The sequence below is a fragment of the Cottoperca gobio genome, chromosome 14 (assembly GCF_900634415.1).
Source record: "Cottoperca gobio chromosome 14, fCotGob3.1, whole genome shotgun sequence".
NCBI classification, from domain to species: domain Eukaryota; kingdom Metazoa; phylum Chordata; class Actinopteri; order Perciformes; family Bovichtidae; genus Cottoperca; species Cottoperca gobio.
In genome coordinates this window covers 22,793,630-22,808,739 of record NC_041368.1, presented here as the reverse complement: position 1 = coordinate 22,808,739, position 15,110 = coordinate 22,793,630, and the positions used below count along the sequence as shown (strand labels likewise).

The following is a 15,110-nucleotide window of genomic DNA, read 5'->3' as shown; positions in this document are numbered from 1 at the left end:
AGGCTTAGAACTTTGCTGATTCTGTATTATTGTGTACTTTCTTCATGAGAAAACAGCTAAACAGCTAAACACCAAAACTCACCTCTCAGCTAATTGGTGTTATTTTAAAAATGCTGTAACACAGTGATGATACATCACTGACCCAGGTTTTGACTAAATCTTTCTAAAAGCTTCTTCGTATTGCCTCAATATTAAATTGAACAATCATCCTCTCTCGGTGTGTAGTCCCAGATTGGGAACCGTGTTGGCTGAACATGAAAATACACACATTCATATTAGCATCGTCAGCATTTTCACATTAAGTGCATGACTTCCCAGAAGTGTCTTTTAATTGGCTATAGGACACTTTAAATTAAAGTTTTAAACATTGGGAGAACTCCATGACATGTATAATGTCATATTTATGACTCCTGTGCTCAAACAACTACTGAGAGACACCGTAGAGTAACGTCAGGGAGGGGACCATGGGCTGGAATCAGAAATAAGCTCAACGACAGAAGGTTTAAACTATCGACAGTAGCCATTACTAAAATAATATCAATAATAAGTGCTAAACATCAACAATATGTGTGTCATTCGTCATCTTTAATGGCTCAAGTCAAACTATAACAATTGGATAATTCAAATCCTCACAAGAAAGAACGGCAGTATAAAGGAGCGTGTACGCAGAGATGAGCTGTACTGTGTATTTAGCAGCAACCCCTCCAGCACTTTCAGAGCATGTCAAAGACCCTGAGAGGTTAATTATTTGGTGCATGATCTGTTTATTTATTTAACTCGGACCACATTCCCACCGCTCTTATCTATTCCTTCGCAGCGTGTCGGGAAGTGCACTGAATCCTAATAAACGGGGTTCCTCCGCAGCTCTGAGCTCCACTATTAAAAGTAATGCGGCAGGTTTGGGAATGAGATATCACGCAAACACACGGGCGTCAGGCACCGATCTGCTGCCGTCACTGTGGGAGACTTCAGAGGAATCCACGGAGCCAAGCTGAGACTGACACAAACTCAGCTGTTGGTAAATATCTAAAATGATGTTTGTGAATGGAGGGGGGGGGGGGGGGGGGGTTTGAAGAGGCTAAAAGGTGGAGAACTGAGTGCAGATCACAGATTGCAGGCTTTTCTTTTAGCACCACACACACCTAATCAGTGTCACTCACGGCTGCTAGAAAGAAACTCTACAGCTCTGGTAATGTAAACAGTTTGACTTCATAGCACTGCATTCAATCTGCACGTTACTGTGCAAAGCTTTGCTCCAGCACCAAAGCAGAACATGGACACGGAGTGTGTGGATGACTACCATCTACTGTACTTAATGGGTAAACTGCTACTGTATACACCTCGAGCACAACAAGCATTTCCACCGCCGCGTTGTCTCTTACCAAGTAAGACTTAAGGGAAAATACAAGCATAACATGTTCCCGTGCTTAGACGTCATCTCCTCTCGGGCCGATCTCCCAGGGAATAGTTCAAGGTGTTATGTTCATATTTGATGATTTTTTCAGCACACACACTATTTATTTTCAATGCCAATGTTCATTACCACTGAAGGAAGCAGCGTGTCCAGTATTAAGCAAGCCGGAAAGTAAGGGTGTGAAGGTCACGGTGATGAATGGGGATGTAGCGCGTCCAATTTCTGTGCTAGAGAGTGGAGAAAGCATTCCATCACAGACCAACAAGTGCTGCACAACGTTGCCAAGAGGACAGTGGGCACAGTTACATTGTTTTGTTAAGCCTACGTTTCTTTAAATATTGGCAAATCAGGAAAACTCACGCAGCACAAGAAGCTTTGTCACTGTAACCGAGAAGTTTTAACACTGAAGACGTCGTGATTATCGTTACGTCTCACTGTATATACATCGTCGTATCAGACTGAATCCAAGCCAGTTAGATGACATCAAACCTTTATTCTCCCTGTGAGAAAACGCTACATTTCCTCTGGAGTCTGCGGTGTCTTCAGATGCCTAATCAGCTGCTGTGATACTTGGAATGGAAGCCTGCATTCTCCCGGGGCTACACACCACATGGGATTTACCTTAATATGGCAGAAGATGCATCAGCCTTCATCTGCAGCTGGAGCTTTCATCTGGCCTTCCTGCCCACCTGGAAGAAACGCACCGACCGACGTGGACACCCCACGCCTCGGAGCTTCTCCCACCTCACGTCGCCCCCCGAGCCCACTTTTGATAACCTCCAAACGCCCTCCATCGCCGTTCATCCATGTGAGGACTACACACTGCTCTACTAGCTGATGCATTATAAATCAATTATGTTCTGCTATGGAACCGATCCCTCTAATCTTCTCTCTCCAACATCCACTGAAATCATAATGATGACTGAGCTCATTCATCTCGGCTCATGTGGAGTGGCACGATCATCAATAGTGTAACAGTCCTCCTGACGGGGTCCCAGGATGCTCATATACATACACTGTACACTCACAACAGAGTGTGTAGCACATGTGAGCAGGAAGACACAGCAGTCCTTCAGAAACCTCCTGACATCCTACAAAAGGTTTTATTCATTGAAATCATCTGCATGTTATCACAAGTATACAAATGGTAAATCAGTCAATCAAAAGGGAACTTTGATGCTTAACTTTTGAACTAATAAACCGATTATTACATCCCGACTACTGAGCCGACACAGCTGTAGCTGCTCTCCTGGTGGAGACCATGTGCACACTTCAGAAACCGACTTTCACAGGAAACCTTGCGTAACAAGTTCTGTCACTAAAAACAACCTGAATAACTGATGAACAGAGTTTTTACCTGCTGAAAGCTGTTTTTTGAGTAAGTCAAAAAAAGGACCTTGGTTCTTAAAACACTGCGGCGCTGCATTTAACACCTTTAACGGGGAGGCACAAACCACAGGAATATGTTTTATATTTGATCCACAAAGTGCTTAAGTGTTAAGAGAGTTGTAGCGAACACCATCATTTACAAAGACGAGCATCGGGGAGCCATTAGGCTCGTCTTGTGTTTGACTTTGCGAGTAGCGGGATGTTTAACAACGCATGGGAGTCTGAGCAGGTGCCTGAGTCATTATCCCACTGCCCCTTTATCCACAAGCCACATTTCTCATGTACACACACACACACACACACACACACACACACACACACACACACACACACACACACACACACACACACACACACACACACACGGTGACGCACTTGCCCACCCACGTTCAGGCGATGTGATAAGATATTCTGCATGACAGCTGTGTGTAGAGAGAGGGAGAAGAGATGTCGAGGGATTGGCTAAATCCAGTCTGCTATAGGCAAAGGACACATAATAAATCCTAAAGCCTTTAAAAAGCATCCTGCTCTCCTTCATCTCACACAACCTTCTCAAATTGAGTAAAACCTCCAGCCTGCAGCTACTTCAACTCCAATTCTGAGTCGGACCCGGCAGCACAAACTGAAGGCACTTGGTCAAAACGTTGTGTCCAGAGGTTAAGTTGAAACATTGCTTGTTGCAGCAGGGTAACGCTTCATGCTACCTCACAAGGTCTTTAAAGGATACATCCTCCCTCTGGTATATGTACACTGTTAGAAGTAAATGTGCCGTATTCAGTGCTTTTCAATGCCCCCGACCGACTGTACTTCATCTACGTCACTTTACAGTCCATGTTATGTTATCCTTGAAGGTTTTCCGTGTTCATACATGAACACACATATCGGGGGGAAAAGTTTGCAAAGTTTCGACTGTTGCTGGATTGGTATCTATATTACAGGACAAGGGGGTATAGATTCTAAGTATAGAATAAACACTGAAACACTGATAGATCGCTCATGCAATGGATTTAAATTGGTGGTTTACAGTATACACACACACACACACACACACACACACACACACACACACACACGATCTGATGTCAGTGCACTTTTTATCCAATGGACGTCTGTCTGTATGATTGTCCAATATCAGCGCGACTGATTCTGAGAGACAACAACACCTGATATTTATTATTCATTTTCCGCAGAATTCTGCAATGTTTGTGCAATTTCTACAGTTTTCTGTTTCAAGATATTTCCAGTGCTTCTGTCATCTATTCTTAGTTAGATATCAGCTGAATAACAATGATACAGTACACCATCAAAGTCTGAAATGGCCTAGAAATGCAAGGCAGTGTGTGTTCCAGTGTGTTTGTGCCGTGCAGGATTACAGCAGGACAATATGATGCAACCGTGTCTATAAGTCACAGCCATTATACTGAGCAGATCCATCAGCCAATCTATTGAATTTCCCTCAGGACAAATCTGATTCTGTATTCCCATTTAACTCGGTGATAGCTTCATGTCAAATTCAGATGTACACTGGCTCCCCGGAGAGCTGCACTGTACTACTTCAGCTGCCCCCCCATCAGTATCCGGGGGGGAGCCTTAATCTAAATGGAAGCCACTTTTCTTCATGGCCCCGTTTGATTGATAAAAATAATTTAACCAAAGAGACGAGAGCCAATAAATAAAACTAGCAGGGAGCTGCGGCGGGGAGCGAGGCGAAGGTACAATTGTTTTCTAATCTGGTGGTGATGAGTGAGGTCACCGGCGATGATTAAAGTGTAGGGGGCCCATCGTAGCGGCACCACTGCTTGGGTTTTCTGTTTGCACCTTGATGAGATGAAGGGCTGGGAGCATGCTGAATGGAGTGCCATGAGGCACCTTAATCCCTGATTTACTGCCTTTGGCACTCATTGATTGAAAAGAGCAGCACATCATGGCTGATCTGCCTAACAAGGAATGGGTAAAGGGGAGATTAAAGAGTGTGTGTGTGTTTGTGTGTGACGTCTGTGAAGTGAGTCGCCGCCTACACACCCAAGTCATCTAACTCACTGAAGTTGTGCAGCAGACAAACAGCTGATCGAAAGAATGAGGGGAGAAGAGAGCTGAGCAGCGAGTAAACACACCAACGCTTTGTGCTGTGCAACATGTTCCCCGCTGAGTCCCAGTTTGCACACATAATGACTGCGATACGGACATGCACATTTCCAAAGAGGCTCACCCATGCACAGAGCAGGCACACGCTAACACACACACATCCAATTAAGCAGGCAAGCTTGAGATAGGCACGCTTTAAAAGCTCACAATCAGAGAAGACTGACTTAATTAAGACTCCTACGTACTGTATCTCTGATGGCATTTCATCTCTTCTAACACCCCGCCAGCTGCACCGAGCATCTGAGCTCACCAGGGACCTCGCAACAACTTGCAACACTAACACATCAACGCCGTTCCTCGATGGAGTAGACATCAGCTACGATTGCCGAGCTCCATTTCCCACCAAAAATGCTAAATTATATTTCTACATTGTAAAAAAAAAAACACAATATATGTATGACTCCTCTATGTGAGTAATTCATAATTGCCTGTTCAGACTTTCAAATGAATCTAACACCGCACCGCAGGCTACTCTGCCGCAAAAAGGGGTAACCTGAGAGCTCAGAAGACCCAGAGGTGTGGAGATGTTCTCCTGCCCAGATGCTAATTGGTATCCCCAAACTAAATCCCTGCTTGGGATCGGATTAGAAGATAAAGCTTCTTCGGTCCTTGGTGAGCGTTGCTTCGCTCACTCATTTCCTCTGTATTTTTTGAACACACACACACACACACACACACACACACACACACACACACACACAAACCTCCAGAGAGCTTAATGAAGGCGCCACAACTTGGTTTCCGACTCTATAATTTTCGTTTGAGTCCTAAATGAAAATGTAACCAGCTTCCTGACAAACACGACAGGACTGCAGTGGTGGCGATAGGACTCCAAGCACAAACGTTTCTTAGCACACGTGCAAACAATAAATGAGAACATGAAATATTAAGACCTGAATGGAACAGCATATAATCCGTTGGAACTGAAATGCATAAATGAATATGCGAACATACAGATAGCTGAAAAAGCCAAAAGCTACGCTCCCATTATTTCTGTTCCGTAGCCAACATGAAGACCTGACGTCGGGTAAGAGTGGCTGCAATAACACTGGTGATCTGAATACTTCTGAAAATACTCCTCTTTAGTCTGTTGCAATAGAGTGTGGGCTTAAAAACCAATTCAGTAAAATCTTCACACAGTTTCTGAGAGCTTTAATATCCTCAGACAAACTCTAATGAAATATAAAAAGGGTAAGGGCTTCACTGAAATATTAAAGTTAGACCTTACAATCGAGAACAAAGCCCCAAAACTATGGAATAAAGTATGATTCGTAGTAAACTTTATGAAAATGCTTCAAAGTCTTGCGAGAAAGAGCAGAATCAAGAACCTTCAAAGACAATAATGTGTTGACACGACATTATACAACCATCTCTTTGCTCAGATAAAAGGATAGCAGAGAAGAAGGGGTTACGTGGGTCGTGTTCACATACACTTCACGCGACAATAAATACATGAACGTGGCGACAATTAAGTGACTTACTTTTAGCCTTTCATGGAAAAAATGTTTTCAGTAAAAGCTCGACAATTCATGTTCTTGGACATAAAAGCAAATTAGTCAAAGTATCAGTCCATCTGCTTAAGTGGGAGTGAATCGGGCCATCGGGTTTAAAGCGATCCATTCATCCACTCGGCTGTTGACAAAAACAGCAACTGTATAACCTCTCAGGATATCTGCGTGTATCAAACGGCACAGTTCACTGCACAGACATAGCTTTCTGAAGATGTGAACATGAGGTGGGCAGAGCTGGCACACATAATGATCAAGAAACAAATGAAGGGAAATGCTACTACTCTGAAATGAATGCTCCAATGTGCAAGACGAGGGTCATGCGAGAGACGGTGCCAGCCGGCGGCATCACTGGGCTTCCAGTGTCTTTGCTAATTAGGCTAACATTACTAAGAGGGTAATCAGAGCCAGTGATAAGCTTTAGGTTAGGTGTAATGTCCGATCACATTTAAATTGAAATGTCCACTTAGATCTTCATTAACGTTTATTTCCCCATATCCTTAGAAGAGATCTACAGGTAGATCGCGATCACATGCTAACGCCAATACATCGACTTCAGAGTGGAGGAGTTTAAACTCATGTTTTGTTACAGTTTAACCGAATAAGGAATCAAAGACAAAGTTACATTCTAAAAATATCCATCCAACAAAGACCAGAATTAATTTCTCTCCTCACTTCAGCTTACAGAGCAACATGACTGGCAGCTATGTTGTGAACACTGAGCACTAAAAAGGTGTCCGCCTTAACTAATTAGAGGAAGTGGTGGTGATGGCCCAGTGGTCTAGTGGCCCAGTGGTCCAAACAAAACACTAGAACGTCGTGAGTTCAATGCCAGGCTGTCACCATTGTACCCCTGAACAAGGTACTTAACCCTGAGCTGCTCCAGGGAGACTGTCCCTGTACTTAGTTCAATGTGAGTCGCTCTGGATAAGATCGTCTGCTAAATGACCTGTAATGTAAAGTTAGCTATTAAACATGTTTGAAGAAGACTCTTGACACCTTGCTGCTCCTGGAGCATCACACCGTCTGCAGAGCGGGCCAAAGGTGAAAGGGTCTCCAAAATCATCAACATAGCGCCTTGAGATTGCTTTTAGCTTTGAAAGGCGCTTTACAAATTCAATTTATTATTATTATTATTAACATGTCATTGATGCTGCCAGTACAGCCGGGCTCTCGGATCCCAAGGTTGATAACACCTACATGTGTTTGTAGTGGATCTTCAAAGGATTCCTTAATAGACAGTTTCACAGGAAGTGCGATGCTGGGCAACTGGTCCGCGTTTACTTCCTGTCAGCTGATTCACATAAACAGAAAGTAAACTGGGACAGATTTGGAATGCTAACGCGTAGAACTGTGAAATGGCCTATATTTGATGGTAAGTTCTTCCCTGAACGCTGACTTAATGGCAAACTGGGAAATCTCCAGCAACAAGTGCACGCTTTCCACATATGAGAACGGCAAAGATTATTCATTGAAGACATGATGAAAAAGTTCAATTTCATAAGTAAAACATTTGACACGGAGGACGAATGTGATTAAAATGTGATCACAGTTGTGCTTGTATCGCACACACCAGTGGGCACTTTGGGGAAATGGCCTACTGTGCACCGACTACACAGAACCTCGAGATGAAGGTTCATGTTTTATCTTCGGTGTTACGCCCTCTGAAGCCCGGGTGGGGAGACGGGGGAGTGCTATGACAAAGAATTAACTTTGGAGCTTTGTAAGACTATAATTGATGTGTGTGTGTGTGTGTGTGTGTGTGTGTGTGTGTGTGTGTGTGTGTGTGTGTGTGTGTGTGTATGTGTTGCTGAGAAGCAGACATCTGGTAGTGAAGTCAACTGGTGAAAAGGTCCTGCAAATACATATATATCAAAGGAGTTGGCATACTATAATGGGTCAGTCCAACACTTGTTGGATGCATTGCCATGAGATCAGGAACATTCATTTACAGCATGAACTGTAATAACTAGCCACTAGCATAGCTGCACACTCATCGTCAGCCATTGCATGAATGGTGTACAGTGTGACGTTAGTTCCAGAGTGCTTTGCAATGGCTGCACTAAGAACACAACGCTTTACGTTAACCCTCACAAAAGATTCAAAGTTGTGTTTGTTATCCTTTCAACATAACAAAAGCGTCAAAATAGCACGTCCTTTGCTATGGAAAAATAAATTCTTCACATTTCTGTCCATGTCGTGAGATCTGTGAGGAATCCTGTGGGTCTGCTTCCACTGAAGAAATGCATAGAAAAGGTCAGAGAGTGGCTGTTGCACTGCATTTCTGAACCTCTCTAGGATTGGGTGAAGTGGAAGATAAGTGGATATCTTGACATTTCTGTATTTTTCCATAGCCTCTGAATCTAAAAGCAGCATGCCATCGGCTGAGAATTCCAACAGAAATGCAACCGATACCGACCTGCTGTTTACCCTGTTGTCACTCAATCTTTCTCCCGCTTCTAAGGAGGGCTATTTTTACTGGACTCAGATAGCAAACAGTTGTGTGCACATCTGATGTAAGCAAAGCAATCACTTTGAAACGTATGGCGTAACTTAATACATCATCGTTTTAATGGATTTGGAGTTCGTCTTCACATACGACAACACACTTCAGTGGACACGGCCGTATCCAGACAGATCGTTTACCACTCTTAACCACAGCTCAAGAGCCATCTGCTTCAAGGATTAAAAAAGATTGGGTTCAATTTACATCATACTGTAAATCCCAGTGAGTCCGGCTTCCTTGCGTGAGGATTTTGGGTCAACACACAGAGTTAAATGTTGAGTTTGAGTCAGGACTACAGTGGGTATCTCAGAGCTCAGACCGTCTAATCTGACAGCACAATCAGCAGTCAAAGGTTTGGCAGTGTCGTCAGCTGGCCATCAGCTGCTCCGAAGGCCACTGCCAACATGGACAATACACCAGCTCCTCTGTCTTCATCAATAAATCAGGATGACATCAAAAGCTCAGGAGACTACATGACGGGTTTTAGAAAATGGGGCTTATTGTAGCATCTGTACAAAGTGTGAGAGACCATTGCATTAGTTGCTAGGAAACAGTTTGGGTCCAAGTTTATTTCCTGACAGATAATAAAATTACAAAACAGTTATTAAGAGAATCCTGAACCCACTCAGAATGTTTAAACTTACAAACCCAGAAACGGTCTGTGTTGTACGAAGTAAAACGGTGGAACATGCTGTATAATAGCACACTTACATAACATTTGTGTGTCTGAATAACTAATCGACTGTCTGATTGTTGAACAGATGGGTAATCTACTTTCAATGGTTGCATTAAAAGTGTTTACAACTGCCATTAGGATATAGAGCAGTCTATTAAACGACACATTGATGTCCTCCCTGGGGATTTCCAGGCTCACTACATTCACTACTAAGTGCTAAATAAAATGATAATGAAATTCTATTTTATGGGGGTTATGGCATATGGCTCTTTGGCTCAGACAGCTTGGCCCTCTCACTTTATGATTTTAGAAACTGCCTACTATGCAATTTTTTGGCCTCACTAGAAGTCGAAGACATTTGTAATTTCATGCTTTGTTTAGATTTAAACGAGGGGACTTTTACATCAAGCGTCTGGGAGTATTCTCAGGTCTCTCTTTTTCTGGGAAAATTCCTCAAGTGACGTTTATTTTAAACAAAATGAGAGAGATTAAATGGGCATAAGCTGAAGTTTACATTATTTCTAAACAGACAAAGCCGAGAGCGCCGTCCACAGAGGACGACATGCCATCCGCAGACAACGATCCAAGTAACGTACAGTCTAGCCACAGCGTTTTATTTTCCGACAACTAAATCCCTGCACGAACCAAACAAACGTCACATTTCTTTATATTTCCGATGCCACTGAAAGCTCTGCAACAAGCTAGTAAGCGGATGAATAAGACTCACCTTGTCCCCAGGGCCTTTTAAAACTTAAACACATTTCCTATGGTATCATGAAACGACCACGTTTCTGACACAGGCTGGTGTCGTTGCACCAGAGCTCTCTCTGGGTGTCGGAGCTTCAACATGAAGCACTCCATCCGGCAACATTAAACACACAAAATCAAAACAAATAGAAAGAGAAGTCAGTCAGAGCTGTAGAGCTGCCACATTACGTTGTTAAAATGTCAAGGAAGGAGAACAAGTCATCGCAACACAGCGCGAGGGATGAAACAAAGGGTTCAAGTGAATTTAACGGGAAGCCAGGCAGATCTGTCACTGTCCTCGTCTCAACTGGATATAAGATAACACATTAACACTTCTCAACCCATAGCCATTGTGTTGTACTAAATAAAGGACTGTTGGTATTGTACAATTACTAGAATATCTCAGTGAATATAAACAACTTTGACAGGTGACAATCAATGGTACTCTTTAAAAAGATTTGCCAAGCCATAGAGCAGAGGCACGGTTTGACACATCCTACCTCCTTTTTCTCAAATGTCCTTACTACTTTGAAAAGGACACAGTGCAAGCGGCTGGTATAAAAGATGTGCTGTGTTTTCCATCAAATGCAAAGTGGGATGCTTGAAATGGAAAGATGCCTGTCCTATTCTGCAGCACAATGATGCAGTGCACTTAGGGTAATTATGTTCCATTGACTGTCTCCCCATGGATACATCAAACGTGCATAATTCTATACAGAAATGACATGCCAGTGAGCATACGGGTACAGCTTGAAGCAGAAAGCACGCGAGCCTATAAAAAGGTCTTTGATCCATCGTGTGTTCGGGTAATAATGGCGATATTCTATATTTCTTTGTCAACTAATCTTATTAAAAGACCAACATTAACAATGAATGGATAATAATGATGCATGATATGGCTTATTGTTGTGTGCCATATAGTTCACATGTTGCATCAATCTGCAGGTGAAAATAGTCCCTAATTAACTCATTTGAACAAAGTTTGGTAAAAAAAAAAAGAAAATAGTGCTGAGATGTTTTAGGAAACTACTTTTTAAATAGTATTTCCTATTTGCGAGCCATTAGTTAGATGCTCTCCTCAGTGAAATACATGTTGTAAAGACAAATCTTTGTTTTTGTTGCGTTAGGATTACAGGAATGTCTGCAGTAATATCCTACATATTTGTGAACCTGAAGATATAAGGGTATCGTCTACCGGCGGTCCTACGGCGCTGCCGCAGCCGCCGTTACCTCGCTGAGCCGAGCAGAGCTTCAGAGAGCAGGAGGTGAGAGCATCTGTGCAGAGCACCAGAACAAAACAACAACACATCACCGACAATGTCCAAAACACTACATTCAACAAATACCAACCAATCAGAAAGTATTGTGCAAGTTGGTTTTGGTCTTTTAATGGTGTTTGTTGATGCTTAGAAAGAGATAGCACCAGACATATCCTTGGTACAAGAACACACACTGCCCTAAAACAGGCGAGGCAGGATTTATCAAAAAGCCACTTTTTATTTGAGTTCTGTAACCTGTCAACCCAGGAGATTAGAGATGTTGGCAGTGCAGAACGTCAAAACATATCAAATTCTAGACTTTGTAACTTGAGTTAAGCATAATGAATGTGCCAGTGCTCATGCCAGTTCACACAAACACATTCTGTGGGTGTGTAGGAGTGTGTGGTGATTTGGTGCACCAAGATTGAAAATGTGCAAGTATATAAGAGAGTTGCAAGTATGAATACACTTCCAAACAAGCTTAGCTTCCTATTTGTGTCACGACTTTTGGCGAATGGAAGAAGCTTTGTGTCCGTGGTATGTTGGTTATTTTTGCAGAACTTTTGTTTGGCCTCAACCGAACAAGTTTGGTATTTTGGTAACATGAAGAAAGAAAGATGCAGTTAAGGAGAAAGCTAGCAGGCAGTAAAGGTTGCACAGTGTAACACTGGTGTAATGGATGAGCCACACAGTGGCACCTGACATAAAGAGCAGTTATACTCCAATCTTTTTCAGCTTTTGGGAAAAACAAGCTAGTTTTAAATTCCTGTTCATTTATGGTCATACTGTACTGAAATGAAAAGCCGTCCACACAAACCCAACCCTAAACTCAAATATTTAAAACACAAGAGCATTCTTTGCTTAGTTATATATATGTATATAGTTATAATGCACAGTATATATCATGTGTTGTAAGAGCCACGTCCTATAAAGACACTGGCAAAGTGAACATGAACAGTTTAAAAGGTGCTAAATACGAAATTCAGAACCCATCTATGACAGAGATTGCCTCCACACGGCTCTCATCATGGAGACGATACTAACAGCACGAATAGTGCAAACAACACTGCTGACAGAGCTAACAGTGTTTACCTCAGCGCTAACCGGAGGGTCGCCACGTTATTAGCCATTACCAGCGTATGAGCGCAGTGCAGAGCAGTGGCCATTAGCTAACCAGTGGGACACCAACAGGGACTGGCGACGTAAACAAAGCACAGAGAAGTTGGGATTACAACACGCAGAGGGAGTGTGACTTCACTCTGTGCCCTGGACAACTTTAGTACGCTTCATCTTTACAAAGCTTATCGTTTGTTTGCAGCTATTTAATGCCCTGAATGCAGCAGCCTCTATAGAACCATTAAAGATCTCAACGTGAGGTCCAATTATCAGCTGCTTCTGCATCGTATATTCTTCGCTTGCAGATTTGCTCAGTTGTCATGGAGATGGCTCAGGTTCGACCTTAGTGTCGACTTCAGTTATGCGATAACTGTCGGTGGTATAAGACGGAGAGTTACCCATCGTAACTCCTTCAGCTGGAGACGATGCAGAAAGCTGCAGACCTTTCTCAAATCACTGATAGGATCCATTGAAGGACTACGTCCAGCTACAAATGACGGGATGTTCAAGTATTTGAAATGCCTTCAAACCAAACACCAAAGTCAGTCACTATGACCGGCACACTCTGCAGCCCAGACTACACTTCACTGATCAGAAGAAGACTCTTGTTGTGAACACACCTTTTGAATTCAGACCTTCTTTTCTTCTCGCCTCTGCTTTTTGTCTACTGATGGCTCGGCGGTTACAGTGGTTGAGTGTGTGATGGGGGGGAGATTCACTCCATTGTGTTCATACTGCTGACATTGCCAGAACCAGAGCGAGAAGCATCTCTGTTATGGGCACACGGGCTCAATGCATCACCTTAATCACTCTTGCCTCACATTTCAGCTGCATGAAACCTTCACCAGGGCTGACAGCAACAGGATGCACGCTCGGCCAATCCCTCCTCCATCACCAATACCAACAGAGAGCAAAGAAAGTGCTTACCTAGGAGAAAAGACAAAGAGAAAGGGTGAGAGGGAATGAGGGTTATTCCAATAGCAGCATCACAGTACAGTATGTTACAGTCCGCTGCCTCACACTTCTTCACTTGTTCTATTATAGTATAATATAAACATATACAGCATATACATCTGCCACGTGTGGTTTAATGACTCATCCATACACCACACTGTGTACAGGGAAATACTCATCACTGTCAAAAGCACATATTCAATCTCAACCCATGAGTGCAAAAACACCGACAGAGAATGCCCCTGAATAAAATATAAAACTAAACAAAATCCTCTATAAAACACCTGGTTCGAAATGGTTTTTTTTATAAAACTGATTATTTAATAATAGGCCTCATTGCCCAGCAAGGAAATTGAGAGCGAGTTATGTTACAGCCAACATGGTAGATTTCTAGGAAATGGTAATGCTCGTCTTGGCTGTCAATAGTGCTGAATGTGTACGTTTCATTGTGTGGATCCCAACTGTCCGTAAAAACAGTGCGGGGATTTAAAGATATGGTATAGTCCATAATAAAGTGTGCTCAGGAATGAAATATTAAAGATTAGTTTGTTTTTAAAGCAAGAAGCAATGGGTAACCTGAGTAATAATAATAATAATAATAATAATAATAATAATAATAATAATAATAATAATAATAATAATAAATCAGTTTTCTGCTTGGAATTGCAGTAATTTAAATGAATCGTTGGGTAAAAACACAAACAACATGGATTATTCTATCTAAAGAGAGAAATGTTGAGTGTAATTAAAAACACTGTAAGGCCACTTTCATGTCCAATTACAGTTTAGAATAACACGGTTGCTGGTCAAGTTTCTCAGACTCTTCATCTCCTCCTTCACTAACTCACTGATGGATGACGACACCATTTTCACTTTGTTAAGGTCAAAATTAGGTTTATGCTGTGGTCAAAACAAGTGCACAGCAAATATTAACTCCAACTGACATTAGTACATTTGAACTCCAGTCCATAACTCACAGAGCGTAGCTCCTGTGGATCTTAACCTGTGAACCTGATATTTGTGAAAAGCTGTGATTTCCCTGAGGCGTGCGTGTTCAAAGCCAAAACATTACTTCAAAGCTTGAGTAAAGAGCAGCGGCCCTCAAAACTGTGCAATGCAAAGGCTGTACTGTTGCCTGAAAACAAAAACGCTAGAAATATTGCAGTTATGTTATTGATAATAAAAGTAAAGATTTAGAAGAATATGCCTCTTTATCTCCAGAGATCAGTCTGTATCCTTCACAAAAGGTGCAATGTGCTTTTACTGACTTTCAGTTCATATTTAACAGAAGCCTGAAAGAAACGCTCATCTTTAAAACTAATTTAGTATCTTTAAGACTCATATCGAGAATATTGACAACAGACTCTAGAACGTTCTAGAAACAAATGAATATGTG

General features: G+C 42.3%; 1 protein-coding gene across 1 annotated transcript in view; it reads right to left on the bottom strand.

The window, feature by feature from the left end:
- Positions 1 to 15,110, bottom strand: part of cadm1a (cell adhesion molecule 1a) — a 310,203-nt gene that overhangs the window by 187,464 nt on the left and 107,629 nt on the right.